General features: G+C 38.8%; 1 protein-coding gene across 3 annotated transcripts in view; it reads left to right on the top strand.

The window, feature by feature from the left end:
• Nucleotides 1-565: 565 nt before the first annotated feature.
• Nucleotides 566-6,640, top strand: part of fam49bb (family with sequence similarity 49 member Bb) — a 75,166-nt gene continuing 69,091 nt past the window's right edge. For 2 of the 3 annotated variants that reach the window (XM_057824125.1, XM_057824126.1), the window contains exon 1: nt 566-716. The gene's annotated coding sequence lies outside the window, so the exon portion shown is untranslated. The remainder of the gene's footprint in view (nt 717-6,640) is intronic. The other variant, XM_057824128.1, reaches the window with a different exon arrangement.

The following is a 6,640-nucleotide window of genomic DNA, read 5'->3' as shown; positions in this document are numbered from 1 at the left end:
TACCAGCAGTATTTATTAGGGATTTAGTGTCGGTTTTTGGGCTGTGGAACGAATTAATGGAATTATAATGTATTCCTATGGGGAAATCCTGCTCGACATACGACCATTTCGACTTACAAACAAGGTCCTGGAACGAATTAACTTCGTATGTAGAGGTACCACTGTATTTTAATTGACCCTAATTGGATTCCATAAGAAAACTGCGTTCAAACATGAAGCTCGGTCAAAATTTGTCACATATCACAAAATCACCCATTCAAATCAAAACCCAACAGCGCCACCTAACGGTTACCCACATTCTAGCTTGGTCTGTTACCCAACAACACTTCGGCGCCAAGAATAAAACTGTAAGGTCTTGTTTGAATCCCAAATATTATGTTTATTTTTCTGATAAGGCACCGTGAGGTCAAATTACTAAACTAGCTCGACAGGAGGCTAATTACGGAAGTCACGACGGGGACAGCAGATGCCGTTACTGGGGGAACGCAGAGGGGCGGAGCTATCGTGAATCACTCCACACATCCGCCCCTTCGCGATACCACGTTGAGCAAAACGAGCCCCCTTTTCCAATGACGTCGACTCACTAACCCGGAAACTACAGCTCGCTTTTCTTCTGTCTCGGAGCTCGCGGTCCACTTGCCTTCTTCTTCTTCCTTCTTCGTCTTCTCCTCCTCCTCGGAGAAGCGTGTCGTCCAGCCGCCCCCGCCGGCTACGAGGTAAGCCAAAAACTACTTTAAAATGTCAATTCCTCCTGTCTTTTTCCGCTTCTCCTTGCCTCGCCCTCACCTCCCCACTAGTTGCCATTCATTCGCCGTCTCTCAAATTTGATGGCCGCGGGTGATATAAATGATGAATCACGAGCGCGCATACTGGGCGACATCGTTTCCCCTGAAGGGAGCTTTAAAAGTGTTTATTTAACAAGTAAGTCTTTTAGTCGCTGCACATGGAGCGCTTTCATTTCCTCCTTTTTTTTTTTAAAACACATGTGACAACATTGACCCCATTTTACGTCCAGCCTGGCAAAATAACGCACGCTAATCATCTGGAGATTACACTTTGAAACTCGGTAACCGTATGGCTTCGGATTAGCCCCGAGTACTTCTTTTCTTCTTTTGTAGTCATGCATGTGCCACTGTTGACAGTTTATCATATTTCGGATCGTATCGGTTTCAACTGCGTGCTTTGGTGCAGAACTTTAAAATGGGCGTAAATGGTGATGGTTGTACGTTCGTTAGTCAAGGTGGAATTTGTCAGTTGTTGAATGCAGGGTACAGGAAGTGCTCAACTAGCGATATATATATATATTTAAAAATAATTAGACTCATATATGGACTAAGAAGAATGAAACGAATCGAAAAATATATGTACAATAGGGATGCACGATATCCATTTTTTGAAACCGATATCGATAACTTCCTGCTCCTTATGACCGATACGATAATCGATAATGTGTGTGTATATATATATATATATAATTTTTTAATGTATATTTACCTGAGTTTTTGAACACCTGTAGGTCAAAAATACTAGTGGTGGATTCAGCATAGATTTGCCTTTGACCTAACCAGAATTTTCATGATATTTTCATGATGACATGAACCTTATTATAATGAACAAAACAAAGACCAACAGTTTTGACTTCAAATAAAGTTCCCATATTAATTTGTTTTAAATAAATTTGAGTCAATCACAATCAATCAGTCAATATCATTGACGATGTGTTCCCCTGAACAATAAGCACAGAACTAAAACAAACATAAACCCAACAGGTACTGTGCTTTGTCAGCAGATAAAACATTTGGTGCAACAAGAGAAGAGAGTTTTGTCATTTTGGTCCATGAAACAACTTTCTTAACCTGGCAATCATAGGACAGTAAGCCTATCAATAACTAAAAGGCTTCTCAATAACTTGTAAACATAACACTGTAAAATGCAAACATTTGCAAATTGCCATAGTAAGGTTCATCACTTAGTGATGGAAAAATAAGGCCTCTAGAGCAGTAACAAAACTGCATACTGGCAAAACACGAGTGGAAACAAACGCACACATCCCAATCCACTGACACCGTGCCAAAATTAATATTAATAGGCCCGATAATATATAATGTTATTGGATTTATTGGTATGATGTCATAATTCCTATTATCGGACCGATAATTATCGTGCACCTCTAATGTACAGTACAGTAAAGTAGCGCTGGGCAAATATTGCCCTTCGAAAATCACAATTTATCCCTCACCTATCGCCCAATCACGATTCATTTTACAATTAAAAGTAAAAGGGGCAGTTTACATGGCGACTCTGCGACACAAAGACGCAATGACTGAGTAGTGGACTCGCCTCGCGTGCATATGGTGTCGGCGAAGACGAAAAATTCTGAATCCTGCCTCCAAAGCGGAAGAATCCGATTGCGGGGGATTGAGGAGGGCTTCATCGGCATGCATATCAAAGGTTCCTGCGGCGCGAGACCTCGCCGTTAACGTCAGCATTCATACACGTCTAAAGCTGAAACGAATACTCGAGCAGCTCGAGTAAATCGAGTTTAAAAACTGATCCGAGTAGTTTTATTCACCTCGAGGAATCGTTTAATTTTGCCAGCTCTATGCATCACGTTTTGCCCGGACTACTTTTAATGCGGGACAACGCGCTGACGTCACGTGCGTAGACGAAGAAGCAATAAAAACATTTTTTTTAAATCTTACTGCAGCCGACAGCCGCTACAAACTACGCCGACATTGCTAAAAACTAGCCCGCATGATGCTAATGTGGTAACGGGTAGTGTCCGATGCGTCTCATAGATATCACATTCATTTAGGACTAGATGCGAAATGACAGACTCGGCCGCGTCTGGGTAGCGTTAGTAAACAGCCGCCATCTTTAAGCAGTAGACTTCTCAGCGCTAATAAATATAACGTTACTGTCACTTGCTCACGTAACGTTAGCCTTTCGGGGGGCTAGGTTTCTATTGATTATGACCACTGTCGATGCGTGGCTAACGTGTCTTACATACAGTTTTTATTTAATCTGTAAAAACACAGCGCTGTAGAGTGATGAGGGTGTAAAATCAAAACATAATAAAGCTAACTGTCAGTTTGAGCTCAGTAGTCATTGCTGAATAAAACACCAAGTAGCACTGGTCCCTAATGTGCTCCAATACAGCAGGTATCATACATTTATTTTGAACACAGCAAAAACTCAAAATCCTATCAGTACTTACAGTTTAGACTAACTTAACTTAACTAGAACTTAAAAATAGCTTGACACAAATGGAAATTCAATTGAAACACGTGGGGAAAAACACGTAGCTTTCAAGTGATGTGTGTTATCAAGCTTAATTACATTTTTAGGTAAGGAATATGTTTTTTTTTTTTTAATAAAATCTAGAAGTTTTTTTGAGTGAAAATCAAATCGAAAACATAGAAAATAAAGACATTGATTGACTGAAAATGGTTCAATATTGGATTAAATGTCTTATAATTGCTCTTTACCTAAAAAAAAAAAAAAAAGTTTTATCCGATTACTCGATTAATCGATAGAATTTTCAGTCGATTACTAAAATATTCGATAGCTGCAGCCCTATACACGTCACATAGGGTGTGCGCAGCGGTGCTACTAAACATTACAAACAGCAATTATGGCGGAATGTCGGCTTTAATTTACTGTTTTAATAATATTTTTAAATTAAATATGTTGAATGTTTACATTTTTGTGCCTTTTTGAACAAAAGAAAAATGCCATTGCTTCATGTGGGCGGGCATATTTTTTTCCAGGCTGAGGGAGCTTGGTGGGGTCAAAGTGCATCATTCTCTGTCGCCCTGTAAATCTGCACTGCCCCCTAGGGCCTGGCATGAATACTACATCGTTTTCATGCGGAATTGCGACATTGTTCGAATGGAGACGCAAATGCAAATTTGAAATTTTTCGTATTCTCGGAGTCACCATGTAAACGGCCCCAAAATTAACAGGTTTTATACAACAGTAATTAGCATAACCCTTTACACTGAGTATTTTTTGTGAATTTAGGGTTGATATTTCAATCAGTATTCATAAACTTAACAACAACAAAAAAACAGTTGAAACATGCCTTGTTGTACATATTTGTATTCCTAAATCATCAAATGATCATGTGATGAACTTTTTTTCCCCCCCCAAAATTTTTACATTTTTGAAAGTGTCATAACCAGCTAAAGAATTTCAAATGCCAAATATGTGATTACTGATAAGCTATAAATCTCATTAAGGTTTTGACAACTGGTCATAATAATTGAACATCTTGGCTTTAATTTGATATATTGCACATCAAGGTTGAGCAAATGAACACGGAGTAATTTACATTCCAAAAAAAGGTGCTTTTTGACAATACAGTGATCCCTCGTTTTTCGCGGTTAATGGGGACCAGAACCCGCCGCGATAAGTGAAAAACCGAGGAGTAGCGCCCCCATCCAAAAAATATATACATATTTTTTTGTATGTTAAATGTATTTATTCAGATTTAGCATTGGAAAGATATACGTAGAAGACATTTTCTTTTTTTCCCCTAAAATATAATAAATAAATAAAAAAAAACTTGTGTGTGTGTGTGTGTGTGTGTGTGTGTGTGCATACATATATTAATAAATTGTTTTTAAGCATTTCAAATGTAATAATTATGATAAGTTTTAAACATGTTACTGTCCCAGCGAATTATTCCTGAGCAAGAATTAGGCAGAAAAATCCTTGGCCTTATTAAAATGCTTCATTGAGTGAGTCCACTCAAATCTGCTCACTTACAATGAGTTGCCACAGCAACTGTTTAACAAGTTAAACAATGATTGACGCATGCGACGCTTTGAAGCTTCGGCTTCCGAGCATCTGCGGCAAAATTAAACATTAACCGTCTGTCAATCATCGTTAACTTTAATAAGCAACTCCGGTGCACTGCCACCAACAAAGAGCTGGGAGAGGAAAGGCGGGAGAGTGAGACTACGCGATCGGCTTGGGACAACTCGGCTGTTTTTTTTTTCATTTTTTTAATAAAAAATCCGCGATGGACTGAGGGTGCAAAGTGTGAAGCGCGAAGTAGCGAGGGATCACTGCAGTTTGTAAACAAGAGACATTATTGTCAATAAATGTGAAAAATAACATTTTCCATTCATTTCAGAATGAATAGGAAATGTTATTTTTCATTTTCTACATCTGGAATGGGTCTTTTCATCCCCGGTTCTTCTAGGAGAGGATCAATGCCATTGTTTATCAACTCCTCTTCCTCCGAAACCATGTCTTCTCTTTCTGGAGACTCCTCATCAGACTCGCCATAATTTACTGCTTGTACTCACCTCCTACTGACTGGATAGTCTTCTCCTGGTGTTCAACACCTTCTTCTACCCCTGTCTTGTCGTTGTGATGCCATATTTCCAATATAATTGTGATCGAAATTAATTATTCCAGGCAGAAACGGGATATAAAACTTCGCGGATGCAAGACGGCTGCCACTGACGTGAACTTCGAAAGGATTTTATCCAGCCGGCTTGGCAAAACACGTTTAGTTTAGACCGTGCTGCCATCTAATGTTAAATGAAAGAGCTACTATTCATCTATTCACATGATCAAAAATCTCGTCTTTATGACAAGTACAACAGACGTTATGGCCCAGAGAAATCAAGGGGATGCCGGCGTCCCAGTTTGTAAAATATAATTAAATGGCTATCAGAAATGTAGTAATTTTTATTTTTGTTGAGATTAAAATAGGTTTGCTTTGAGATGTGTGCGACAGATTTGTTTTTTTCTTTAATGATATATAAGCTGTTCAGATAATTTTTGCTTTGAAACTAACACTGTTTAAGACTCATTTTTGGGTTAAAGATTACTTAAAAATTTACAGTAAAACATTTCTTGTATAACTTCCACTAAGGTATGATTCCTCCCTAAAATTAAGATATGTGTTAAACAATTAGAGTATCAGTGGTTAAAGAATGTAACAAAATGGCTAATAGAATAGTAGTAATTGGTATTTTTAAATGACATTTATTATGACAAGTTTTACGGCCATGGGAAAAAGCCTAAAATAGTTTTACCTTGATATATGAGTCTGACATGAGTTGTTTGGGTTTTTAAGATGTCCTTCAAACATATTTTTTTCTTGCAAATGTCTGCTTGACACCGTATTAAGACTTCTCTGTCTCATCTGCAAATCTGAACAGTGCTTCTGCTGCCGAAAGTGGAAGTGAAAACATTCACAGAGCACGCTACCGCGTTGCTATTAGGCAATTTGTGATGCAACGCGCGCTTTTTCCTAAAGGCCAATCTCACGCTTGTGTAAACGAGGAGCCTTGCGATGCTATCAATAATTAGCTTTCCCTGAAATATTCACCAGGACATGATTGCTAGCAGTTTGCGTCACTTATAACCGGAGTACAGATATTTTATTCCTGGCTCTGTCTTTAAAAGTGGAACCTCCAAAAGTGGAACAGTACGTGGAACATATTTGGTAATTTTTAGGGAGATGTCTAGAAAAGTCTTGATGTCAGACAGACGAGCGCTACGTTGTGACCACATTGTGTACGATGGCACGAGTACCACCTGAGCTTTCATAGCAGAAATATTTGCGTGTAATCCGAGCAGGCTTGCTTGGGGTGTGTTCGGTCGCATTCAGCATCTTTGG

Source organism: Corythoichthys intestinalis, chromosome 20 (assembly GCF_030265065.1).
Source record: "Corythoichthys intestinalis isolate RoL2023-P3 chromosome 20, ASM3026506v1, whole genome shotgun sequence".
NCBI classification, from domain to species: Eukaryota; Metazoa; Chordata; class Actinopteri; order Syngnathiformes; family Syngnathidae; genus Corythoichthys; species Corythoichthys intestinalis.
This window is presented reverse-complemented; position numbering and strand designations above follow the sequence as displayed.